At 39.8% G+C, this 13553-nt stretch overlaps 1 pseudogene; it reads left to right on the plus strand.

Annotated features, from left to right (window-relative positions):
* Positions 1–994: 994 nt before the first annotated feature.
* Positions 995–12935, plus strand: LOC133367306 (vomeronasal type-2 receptor 26-like; annotated as a pseudogene).
* Positions 12936–13553: the final 618 nt, after the last annotated feature.

Raw genomic sequence — 13553 nt, forward strand, 5'->3', positions numbered from 1 at the left:
ATTTGTTTTTAGTTATTGTAAACCACCCAGAGGGCTTCGGCTATGGGGCGGTATACAAGTTTAATAGATAAATAAATAAATAAACACGGCCCGCTTCAGGTGGGAATGCCATTTTTTTCAGATGCCCAGTGGGAATTTAGGAGAAGGAACAGAATGGGGAATTTGGGAGGGGGTCTTACACATCAGAAAGAATGTGGTTATTCCCTATGATGTCACTGGAGAAGAAGAGGCCAGTTGTAACACCATCATTTCTGAAACAAGTATCAATATGTGCAGACTGATTCTTCCCTCAGGGACACTGTAGCTCATCCTATCAATAAGCAGCAGAAACATTTGAGATATCTCAAAAATATGTTTACATCAGCTTGTCTGCTGATGCTGATGCCACCCAGAGCAAAAAAAAAAAAAAGTCATAGCAGTTATCTCCCTTGTAATTATTCAAATTACTATATTTGATTCAGCTGGCAAAGCTGCAGTGAATTTCAAGAAAGCAACGGTAGAAAAAAAAAGACGTCTGAAATGATTTTATAAACCATGCTGTGCTATTGCTAGCTGCAGTTACGGATTCAAGATAGGCAACACTTGAAAATGGAAAATTCCCTTTTGACTTGTATAGATTAGATTTCAAGTTATTTTCTCTCAATGAGCATATGAGGTGTACGTTGTTTATCCTTTGGAGACAAAGGTGGATAAAGGTTTCAAGAAGTGTGTTTCCAGAGCAGCCAGCCATCTGAGCCAAAGTGTTGAAGTCAGGCTAGCAGCTGGAATTAAGCTGTAGAGGATAAGAGGGAAATAACGCAGGTTGTGAAAAAGCTCTAGCCATCAGTATTTTTGGAGTAAGCATCCTTCTAAACCTATTTATTCAAACCAGGCTGGCAGTGGTAATCAGGGGTAATCATAATCTAGAGTGTCAGAAAGGAATCTCAGCTCAGAAAAAGCTCTTTCCATCAGAAGGATGTTGTTTGTGATGCTGCTTTTGCTATGGCTATCTCACATGACTTGCAAAGCACCAGATTATAATTGCAATGGAAATGATCCAGTCCAGATTCCGCATGAATGGTATCAACCAAGCAAAATCCTCATTGGAGGAATATTCACTCATATCTTCATTCTTTTATCTGAACTTTCTTTTCAGAAGCCCCCTTCAGAGGAAGAGATTAATGCCCATATGTAAGAAATTATCCCCCCCACATTACTGAAGTGAGCTTTCCTTCCATTTTGCTATTTCTTTATGTTTTCATGACTACAAATGATTAATTAGTTGATTTATTTTTAGTATGAGTAGCTAACATGTTGATATATTTCATATATTTTGCTCCTATCCCCAAATCAAGTTTTTCCCCAAATAAATAAAATATATACTAAATTAAATTTATACAACTATAATAAATGGCATCATAACTGGATATAATTTGTCTGTAGAAAAGAGAGAGAGATAGAGAGGGAGAGAGATTTAGTATTGCTGGAAGATACAGGAATAGCAATTAATTAATTAACAATGGCTTTAATGATCATAGGTAGCCTTTGTTTTGTTTTTGTTTGTTTTTTGCAGCATGCTAATCATTTCCTGCTTGCTATGACATAAATATTTACTTCATTTTCTGATCTTTTACTAACTTTAAACATTTTATAGCTTAATAATATAATCAAAACAATTTTTTGAAAATTGGAAAAAACAAAATGTTGACTCTGCCTACACTGGCAAGAGGACCTTTAAATATCTATGAGACAATCTCACTCTACTTGAGCTATTAGCACATGTATGTGTGATATTTGCCTTCAAGTCGATTATGACTTATGGTGACCCTATGAGTAGCATCTATTGTAAACCACCCTGTTTAGATCTTGTAAGATCAGGTCTGTGGCTTGCTTTATGGAATCAATCCATATCTTGTTTGGTCTTCCCCTTTTTCTACTCCCTTCTGTTTTTCCAAGCATTGTTGTCTTTTCTAGTGAATCGTGTCTTCTCAATATGTGTCCAAAGTATGATAACCTCAGTTTCATCATTTTAGCTTCTAGTGATAGTTCTGGTTTAATTTGTTCTAGCACCCACTTATTTGTCTTTTTCGTGGTCCATGGTATCTGCAACACTCTCCTTATTAGCACATATGCTAGATTATTCCATTTTGAGAGTGGGAAGCTTATGTTACCTTCTCATTTGTTTGCTTGCATATTTTTTAAATTTTGTTTTAAAATTACAGCTCCTTCTTCAAGAAGATCTACTGCAGAAGTGCCAAAACAGAGGGGACAGTCTCAGCAAATTTATGTTCTGTGCACATGTCATGTCCATGCATATTGAAACGGCATGCATGAAATGTTCAGGATGCAATTGCATTATGAGTTTTGAGACTTTTTACAGTTGTAAGAAAAAGCCTGTAGTTCATCAACTTTTTTGTGTTCTTCTGCTGGGTTCCTTGTGCCTTGTATTTGATGAACCCCACGATTATTTGACTGCAAAGCAGCTCAGTAGCTGAGAGTTGGGTTTGGCCAGTATATTAATAAAATGTTGAAGTCTCTTTTTATTTTTTTTTATTTTTATAAATCTCTTATTTCCAGGGTGATCCCAAATTTCTACCAGCACATCCTGGCCTTGGCATTTGCAATCCATGAGATCAATGAGATTCCCAGTATACTGCCCAATGCCACTCTTGGATTCCGCATTTATGACAGCTACATGAATGCAAGAATGACCTGCCGCACCACACTGGACCTCCTCTTCAAATTACACCAGTTTCTCCCAGGTTACAAATGTGGCACTCAGACACATCTAATGGGAGTCATTGGTGGACTTAGCTCTGGTACCTCCTTGCAAATGAAAGATGTCTTAGGCCTTTACAAGATTCCTCAGGTAGGATTCATACAGGGAATCCATGGGGAAAAATATTCTCACATAATCTACTCTACCCTTTTCTTTCAAGCAGCAAACTAATTCTTCAAATACATAGATAAAATGTGGCTGAAAAACAAAAAGAGAAGAAATATATAGAAATGCAGTGGGATTTTATAGGCTAAGAAATATGTGTGTGTGTGTGTGTGTGTGTGTGTGTGTCTGCAGAACAGATCGATGAAGAAGAGATCAGCGTAAAGGAGAGAAGGATTTCATTAAAGTTTCTGGAGATTAATATTTGAGGAACTGGCTGAATGCTTCCTAAACAGCTGGGAAATCGGAAATAGCATTGCAAGGTTCTCAGAGATCTCATAAGAACATAAGAACATAAGAAGAGCCTGCTGGATCAGGCCAGTGGCCCATCTAGTCCAGGATCCTGTTCTCACAGTGGCCAACCAGGTGCCTGGGGGAAGCCCGCAAGTAGGACCCGAGTGCAAGAACACTCTCCCCTCCTGAGGCTTCCGGCAACTGGTTTTCAGAAGCATGCTGCCTCTGACTAGGGTGGCACAGCACAGCCATCATGGCTAGTAGCCATTGATAGCCCTGTCCTCCATGAATTTGTCTAATCTTCTTTTAAAGCAGTCCAAGCTGGTGGCCATTACTGCATCTTGTGGGAGCAAATTCCATAGTTTAACTATGCGCTGAGTAAAGAAGTACTTCCTTTTGTCTGTCCTGAATCTTCCAACATTCAGCTTCTTTGAATGTCCACGAGTTCTAGTATTATGAGAGAGGGAGAAGAACTTTTCTCTATCCACTTTCTCAATGCCATGCATAATTTTATACACTTCTATCATGTCTCCTCTGACCCGCCTTTTCTCTAAACTAAAAAGCCCCAAATGCTGCAACCTTTCCTCGTAAGGGAGTCGCTCCATCCCCTTGATCATTCTGGTTGCCCTCTTCTGAACCTTTTCCAACTCTAGAATATCCTTTTTGAGATGAGGCGACCAGAACTGTACACAGTATTCCAAATGTGGCCGCACCATAGATTTATACAACGGCATTATGATATCGGCTGTTTTATTTTCAATACCTTTCCTAATTATCGCTAGCATGGAATTTGCCTTTTTCACAGCTGCTGCACACTGGGTCGACATTTTCATCATGCTGTCCACTACAACCCCGAGGTCTCTCTCCTGGTCGGTCACCGCCAGTTCAGACCCCATGAGCGTATATGTGAAATTCAGATTTTTTGCTCCAATATGCATAATTTTACACTTGTTTATATTGAATTGCATTTGCCATTTTTCTGCCCATTCACTCAGTTTGGAGAGATCTTTTTGGAGCTCTTCACAATCCCTTTTTGTTTTAACAACACTGAACAATTTAGTGTCGTCAGCAAACTTGGCCACTTCACTGCTCACTCCTAATTCTAGGTCATTAATGAACAAGTCGAAAAGTACAGGTCCCAATACCGATCCTTGAGGGACTCCACTTTCTACAGCCCTCCATTGGGAGAACTGTCCATTTATTCCTACTCTCTGCTGTCTGCTTCTTAACCAATTCCTTTTCCACAAGAGGACCTCTCCTCTTATTCCATGACTGCTAAGCTTCCTCAGAAATCTTTGGTGAGGTACCTTGTCAAACGCTTTTTGAAAGTCTAAGTACACTATATCCACTGGATCACCTCTATCTATATGCTTGTTGACACTCTCAAAGAATTCTAATAGGTTACTGAGACAGGACTTTCCCTTGCAGAAGCCATGCTGGCTCTGCTTCAGCAAGGCTTGTTCTATGTGCTTAGTTAATCTAGCTTTAATTATACTTTCTACCAGTTTTCCAGGGACAGAAGTTAAGCTAACTGGCCTGTAATTTCCGGGATCCCCTCTGGATCCCTTTTTGAAGATTGGCGTTACATTCACCACTTCCCAGTCCTCAGGCACGGAGGAGGACCCGAGGGACAAGTTACATATTTTAGTTAGCAGATCAGCAATTTCACATTTGAGTTCTTTGAGAGCTCTCGGGTGGATGCCATCTGGGCCCGGTGATTTGTCAGCTTTTATATTGTCCATTAAGCCTAGAACTTCCTCTCTCGGTACCACTATTTGTCTCAGTTCCTCAGAATCCCTTCCTGCAAATGTTAGTTCAGGTTCAGGGATCTGCCCTATATCTTCCACTGTGAAGACAGATGCAAAGAATTCATTTAGCTTCTCTGCAATCTCCTTATCGTTCTTTAGTACACCTTTGACTCCCTTATCATCCAAGGGTCCAATCGCCTCCCTAGATGGTCTCCTGCTTTGAATGTATTTATAGAATTTTTTGTTGTTGGTTTTTATGTTCTTAGCAATGTGCTCCTCAAATTCTTTTTTAGCATCCCTTATTGTCTTCTTGCATTTCTTTTGCCAGAGTTTGTGTTCTTTTTTATTTTCTTCATTCGGACAAGACTTCCATTTTCTGAAGGAAGACTTTTTGCCTCTAAGAGCTTCCTTGACTTTGCTCGTTAACCATGCTGGCATCTTCTTGGCCCTGCCGGTACCTTTTCTGATCTGCGGTATGCACTCCAGTTGAGCTTCTAATATAGTGTTTTTAAACAACTTCCAAGCATTTTCGAGTGATGTGACCCTCTGGACTTTGTTTTTCAGCTTTCTTTTTACCAATCCCCTCATTTTTGTGAAGTTTCCTCTTTTGAAGTCAAATGTGACCGTGTTGGATTTTCTTGGCAATTGGCCATTTACATGTATGTTTAATTTAATAGCACTGTGGTCACTGCTCCCAATCGGTTCAACAACACTTACATCTCGCACCAGGTCCCGGTCCCCACTGAGGATTAAGTCCAGGGTTGCCGTCCCTCTGGTCGGTTCCATGACCAACTGGTCTTGGGAATAGTCATTTAGAATATCTAGAAACTTTGCTTCTTTGTCATGACTGGAACACATATGCAGCCAGTCTATGTCCGGGTAGTTGAAGTCACCCATTACTACCACATTTCCTAGTTTGGATGCTTCCTCAATTTCATATCTCATCTCCAGGTCTCCCTGAGCATTTTGATCAGGGGGACGATAGATCGTTCCCAGTATTAAGTCCCTCCTGGGGCATGGTATCACCACCCACAACGATTCTGTGGAGGAGTCTGCCTCTTTTGGGGTTTCAAGCTTGCTGGATTCAATGCCTTCTTTCACGTATAGAGCGACTCCGCCACCAATACATCCTTCCCTGTCCTTCCGATATAGTTTATATCCAGGGATAACCGTATCCCACTGGTTTTCTCCATTCCACCAGGTCTCCGTTATGCTCACTATATCAATGCTCTCCTCTAAGACCAAGCACTCCAGTTCTCCCATCTTGGTTCAGAGGCTCCTAGCATTAGCGTACAGGCACTTGTAAGCAGTGTCTCTCTTCAAGTGTCTTTGGCACTTGTGGTTTGGCCTGTGGTAATTTTCCTCTTCTGAATTTATGTCCTGTGCCCCTGCTCTCACAATGCCTACTTCTAGGCCTACCCCTTTTAAAATTTCATCATTTAGTTTTTATCCCAGGGGGGAGGTTTATTCCGAACCGGACCTTTCTCAGCTCCTGTCAGGTTTCCCCCCTCAGTCAGTTTAAAAGCTGCTCTGCTACCTTTTTAATTTTAAGTGCCAGCAGTCTGGTTCCATTCTGGTTCAAGTGGAGCACGTCCCTTTTGTACAGGCCCGGCTTGTCCCAAAATGTTCCCCAGTGCCTAACAAATCTAAACCCTTCCACCCAACACCATCGTCTCATCCACGCATTGAGACTGCAAAGCTGGTCCTGTCTGGCTGGTCCTGCGCGTGGAACCGGTAGCATTTCAGAGAAAGCCACCTTGGAGGTCCTGGCTTTCAGCATCCTACCTAGCAACCTAAATTTTGCTTCCAGGACCTCACGGCTGCATTTCCCCATGTCGTTGGTGCCAACGTGCACCACAACCACTGACTCCTCCCCAGCACTGTCTACCAAACTATCTAAATGACGGGCGATATCCACAACCTTTGCACCAGGCAGGCAAAACACCTTGCGGTCTACATGCCCATCACACACCCCACTGTCTATGTTCCTAATGATCGAATCACCCACTACAAGGATCCCTCCACCCCCTGGAAATATATCCTCGGCATGAGAGGATAGCTGCTCATCCCCCAAGGAATGGGTCCCTTCTAAGGGATCGTTTCCCTGTTCCTCGGCTGGATGCTCTCCTTCCCCGAGACCATCGTTCTCCATGATAACAGGAGAGCTATCATCGCTGGAGTGGGACACAGCTATAACGTCCCTGAAGGCCTCTCTAGATCGATTGCTTCTTCTTTTCTAATCTAGGTGAGGTGAGACTCTGAAATAAGGATTTTTGAATAAGTAATAGGATGGATTACTGCAATTAAAATACATGAATCCATTGAAGATGGGGATGGTGTTCTTCGGTACCTTATCTGATCATGGAGGTGGCATTCAGCCTTATTAGATAAGGGCATACTTCTCATGTAGGAGGTGATACAGGACCAAGTCTGATTCTGAATGCCCAGGTTGTTTTTTTCTCCATGAATTTTCTCCAGCATTCTTAGCTATTTGACCAGTAAAAAGCATCCAGTCTTCTTCATGCCTTCAGAATGACTGAATACATTATTTTGATGCAAACTATATGGTGCTTTTTTTTAAAAAAAAGAAATATTCAGAACCTTGAGTTGAGACACTGATCAGAGGTTTAATCAGTGCAGACTAGAGAGAACATATAACACTACTTAAGTGATATCATTGGGCCCCAGTTTCTTTCCAGACTCTGGCCTTGCAAATTATTAGAATCCGCATACAGGATGCATTGCAAGAATGATCACTGATAGAATGAAGTCATTCCTTGAAGAGCTTGTTAGATTAACATTGTTTATTTACTTATCTTAGTTTTCCTATGGCTCATTTCAAATCGAAATGAATGATCATGCACGGTTCCCTTCCTTTTACCGAATGGTCCCAAATGAAGCTCTTCAGTTCCAGGGAATTGTCCAGTTACTTCTTCATTTCAGATGGAAATGGGTTGGTTTAATGACTCGTGATAATGATGGTGGAGAATATTTCTTGCAGACCATTGGGCCAATGCTTTCCAAGAATGGAATTTGTCCATCTTTCATAAATAAAGTTCCAGTTACTGTGCGTATATTTGAAATGAGCAATATGAACAAATACATTATGAACAGTATTCCCATGTTTAGGGACAGCAATGCCAGTGTAGTTGTCATATATGGAGAAACTGCAAATATTAGGTGGTTGGCTGCTATTATCTTGGGCATAAAAGAGTCTCTTGGACAGAATGCATCTTTTGGAAGGGTTTGGATTCTGACAGCCCAAATTGATGTAGCATTCTTTATACTACAAAGGAGCTGGGATGTCCAAATGTTCCATGGTGCTATTTCCTTCACAATTCCTTCAAATGAGCTTCCAGATTTCCAAACATTTCTTCAGAGTGTAAGCCCTACTCAAGCAAAAGGAGATGGTTTTATCAAAGATTTTTGGGAGCAAGCATTTGACTGCTATGTTACAAATTCTGATGGCTCCAGAGATATTGATGGAGTATGCACTGGTGAGGAGAGGCTGCAGAACCTTCCTGGGCAGTTTTTTCAGTTAAGCATGACAGGACACAGCTACAGTATCTATAATGCTGTTTATGCTTTGGCACATGCTTTACATATTGTGTCCTCAATTAGCTCCAAGTACAGAAAAATGGTCAATAAAGGCAAACCAAGTTCTTGGCAAGTGGAACCCTGGCAGGTAATGTCGCATTTGTCGCAAAGATCTTTTGTGATGACTTGAGATAGAGCATTATAGTGTTATGTACAGTGATTTGCATGTCTTCAGTCTCTAAATCTCTTTAGAACATATGCCCAATTCGCTTGTCTCAGATCAATATTTTTCTGTCATTTCCATGTACTGATGCCAGATTATTTGACATTAAAATAAAAATCCACAATTTTGCAATATATGGATATAGTATATATATAAAGATTTCAACTGCCATTTATTCACATGTTGCCCTTCAGATATTATGGAGTTTGTTCCTTAAGAGAGAACAGCTCTCTTTTCAACTGAAAAAGTAGTTTCATAAATTTACTTTGTGGGATGTGGTATTTACATTTGTTGCTCTGAATCCTTTAGTTCCTGCCCCTCCTACCTTTGCCATATGACCCCTGGAAGGTTCTCCAGTAAAAAAAGTAGCCCTCGGGCTGAAAAATGTTCCAACCTTTGCATTACTTTGTTCTATCATAAGTATGCTTAGGAATAAGTCCTAATGAATTTATTGGGAGTTACTTCTGAGTATATGTGCATAGAATGTGCTGTAAGCCAATCACAGAAATGTTACTGAGAATATTTCCATTCTTACTGTGCTATTTCTTTCACCATGTAGCTCCATTCATTGCTTAGAAATAGCCCATTCAACAACAGTGCTGGAGATGAAATTATGCTTAATGAACATGGAGAATTAGTAGCCGGATTTGATATTACAAATGTGGTCACTTTTCCAAATAACTCCTATGTCCGAGTCAAAGCGGGAAGGCTGGATCCTCTGGCTGCTCCAGACAAAGTGCTAACCATTAATGAGGAGAGACTTGAGTGGCATAGAGACTTGTCTCAGGTGCAGAAGACAGTGACTGTATCTCAAATGATAGCATTGGTTCTCATCAGTGGGGAGCAATAGATTAAAGGGGAATAATGCATGAAATGCATTAGTAATTGATGGATGTCATTGATTTAGTATAATGAGACGTCTCTCTGGCTATTGTATTTCTCCTTGTTTGAAGATTCTTCTGTGATAAAAATATCACTTCTGTTGAATATGTTATCTGTGAAATATTATATGTTGCAATATTTCAATTCATCAGCCCTTTCTTTACTGACCTTTACTAGTAAAGCAATCCTTTCCCCAAATTAAATGCAAAATCCTTGTTTGTTCAAGAATAGTGGCTTCCATTCACTTTATGCAATGATATATTCTATCCTGGATACAGCATTTTTGCCATGCCCCAAATAGATGGAGAGTATTGTTTATTTATGTATGTATTATTTGATCTATATCCTACCCTTCCTCCCAGCAGGAGCCCAGGGCAGCAAACAAAAGCACTAAACACACTTTAAAACATCATAAAAAGAGACTTTAAAATACCAGGAGTAGGAGAAATACTTTTATGCTTCAAATGAAAGTAAAGATTGTTTGTTTAGAATGATGCATAAGGTTTCACATGCTGGACTACAGCAAAATGTTAATTGCTTATCTTTATTTTCCATCTTCTTGCTGGTCAGTGGGAAGGTACGTTGTGGGACATTTAAATTTAGGTATTGGGCAGAAGCAGCCCAAAGGGCATAGACTGTAGGCTTCTGAACAGAGATAGAAAAAAGGCAGGTGTCTTGAAGTGTGTGCATACTGACCAAAGAATGTCATATTGCCCAGACAATGTACAAAATGCAGTCAAGATATATGCACTCTCCATGGTTTGTTGGGGATTATGCATAATGGCCCAAGAATGTAGAAAATTCAGACAATATATTCATATTCCCCAAGGGCTGTTGGAGATTATGCATAATAACCACAGAATGTACAAAATTCAGCTGATACATTCTCATTTTCCAAGGCCTGTTGTTGTTGTTATATATGCAGCCCATCCTGCCCAGGGGAGCAAACAAAAACAATAAATATATATATAAAACATCTTAAAAACATAACATCTTTAAAAGCATCTTTTAAAAAAATCTAAAAACAATTCCAGCACAGATGCACTCTGGAATAAAATCTCTATGTAAAAGGCTTGTTGAAAGAGGAAAGTCTTCAATAGGCACCAAAAACACAACAGAGATTGTGCCTGCTTAATATTTAAGAGGAGGGAATTCCAAAGGTTCGGTGCCACAACACTAAATGTCTGTTCCTACATCATGCAGGACATTCACAGAATGTAAATTTGCACATTCTACATGAGGTCTGGTGAATGTGCACAGTGGCTGGTAACTATGCACATTAGCACTTCACCTTACATTCCACTTACCATATATACATTAAACCACAAAAAACTTAAACAACCCCCCCAAAAAACACAAAGCATCACCAATGAAGTATTACATAATATATTTATTAGGGCTCATCTTCTCCATTGCTATTTCTTGTGTTTTGGCTAAAACTATTACAATGGTTGTGGTTTTCATGGCCTCTAAGCCAGGAAACATTCATTCTTTTGTTGAAGTCCTTTCTTTAATGATTATAATTTGGAAAATATTTTTTCCCAAAATTAAATGCAAAATGCAAAATTGTTCCTTTATTCATTAATAGGTGCCTCCATTCTCCTTATGCAATGAGCAATGCTATCCTGGGTACAGCAGGAAAAAGAAGGAGGGAAAGAAATTTTGTTGCTATGATTGTTCTCCATGTCCAGAAGACATGATCGCAAACCAGGAGGGTACGATAAATACTTATATGTTTCTAATGAAAATTTAGGATAACTCTTTGAGAATAATGCATGCAATTTGACTAGCTGGTTATTTTTACAGCTTTTATTGATGGGATTAGGCCCAGTCCTGGGCAATTGTTAAAGAAATTAAAGAAAGTGTATCCATATGATGCATACGTCCAATAGCTTCCTAAACATTTTGCTGGAAAGGCAAGCAATTTTACTGAGATGCATCAGAGTATATTTTTGGCTACTTGCCTCAGTAGTGAAAATTTGTCCTGGAGTACAAAAAGAGTAAAAAAATCTGGCAATATAGTTATGGAAATGAAACCCATTTGGTACTAAGATATAAGTAAAACAGAAGGAAACAATTAAATGTTGAAAAAAATTTCTGGACTTGGAAGGAAAGAAGTATTGAGATATAAGAACAAAAAACTGTTTCATCCCTTTCCCTGAACAGGGTAAATTACCTTCACCTGTAGATACTGCCTAATGAAAGAGTTAGGTGGGTGGAAAAACACAGAAGGAGGGAAATGAAAAGAAAATTGATTCCTTATATGGGTACTAGTAACATCTTTTAATTTTCCAGCAGGAGGGTTTTGTCCAACTTTGAAAAGTTGAAATTAACCCCTGCTTCCATATCTCCAAATATCCTGCTGTACCCCAATTCACCCAAAAGGGCAAAAAAGCACTGACAGACATCTGGATTTTCATGTGGAATCAATGAGATTCTCAGTTATCAAGTTATCAGTCAGGGATGCATGTACTGATTTAGGTGGATTCATAAAATATTGTTTTTATTACTGATAATGCTTATGTCATCCTTAAAGGATATACATCTTTTTTTCAGATTTGGATTATTGTACAAGATGCCCAGAAGATCACTTTCCAAATCACCGCAAAGATGAGTGCATTCCCAAGATCCAAAGCTTCCTATCTTTTGAAGAGCCATTAGGCATTACTTTAGCTACTTTGTCTCTTCTCTTTTCTCTGATCACAGCTCTGGTGCTTACAGTCTTCATTAAGCAAAAGGACACTCCCATTGTCAAAGCCAACAACCGAAGCCTCACCTACCTTCTCCTCACTTCTCTCCTCCTCTCCTTCCTCTGTTCTTTGCTATTCATCGGACAACCCAATAAGGTCACCTGCCTCCTCAGACAAACAGCTTTTGGCATCATCTTCTCCGTTGCTGTTTCTTCTGTATTGGCTAAAACCATTACAGTGGTTGTGGCTTTCATGGCCTCTAAGCCAGGAAACATTTTCCGGAAATGGGTGGGGAAAAGATTGGCACATTCCATTGTCTTATGCTGTTCTCTTGTTCAAGTTGGAATTTGTGCAATGTGGTTAAGTTCTTTTCCCCCATTCCCAGATTTGGACATGCATTCAGTGTCTGGAGAAATCATAGTCAAATGTAATGAAGGGTCAGTCACCATGTTCTACTGTGTCTTGGGTTACATGGGCTTTCTGGCTACTGTCAGTTTTACTGTGGCTTTCCTGGCCAGGAGGTTGCCAGATAGCTTTAATGAAGCCAAGTTCATCACCTTCAGCATGCTGGTCTTCTGTAGTGTTTGGGTCTCCTTTATTCCATCTTACCTAAGCACCAAGGGAAAATACATGGTGGCTGTGGAGATCTTCTGCATCTTGTCATCTGGTGCAGGGTTACTGGTTTGCATCTTTTCCCCTAAATGCTACATTATTGTGTTTAGGCCTGATTTGAACAAAAAGGAGCAGCTAATAAAGAGAAAATATTAAGTTTTCAGATATTCCACCTATTTCTTTCACTTGTATTATCTCCTTTGAAGAGTCAAAGAAGTAAATATGCAGTTCCATGCAATATCTGATCTTGCACTATCCTCTTGAAAAATCTGAACTATTCTTCTCAGATAGGCCAAAGGATGAATCTTTCATATACATGTCTGAGGAGCACATTCCTCTGTAATCAAATCTTTCTTTCCAGCTTGCAGTGATATTTATTTATTTATTCATTCATTGATGCACTTTTTAATCTTTCATCTTCTTCTGATTTTTAATGGAAAAATCAGTCCTCTGAAGTAGCTAGAGACAAGATGCCTCTTGAGCATCATCCAGCCCCATTGTCTATAAAGAGAGAGTGCCTGACCCACCCTTCAAGTTTGATCTAGCAGTTTCCTACTATTCAGCCACAGTGGCTGCATTATCATGTCTTTGGCCTATTGCTGTCTTCATGTTTGCTTTTTCTAAGGAGCTAAGTACATAAAAGGTCCTGCTGGAAATCAAACATCCATTTTGTCCAAAGTCCTGTTTCCGAAAGTGGCCATAGTGTG

Source organism: Rhineura floridana, chromosome 11 (assembly GCF_030035675.1).
Source record: "Rhineura floridana isolate rRhiFlo1 chromosome 11, rRhiFlo1.hap2, whole genome shotgun sequence".
Taxonomy (NCBI): Eukaryota; Metazoa; Chordata; class Lepidosauria; order Squamata; family Rhineuridae; genus Rhineura; species Rhineura floridana.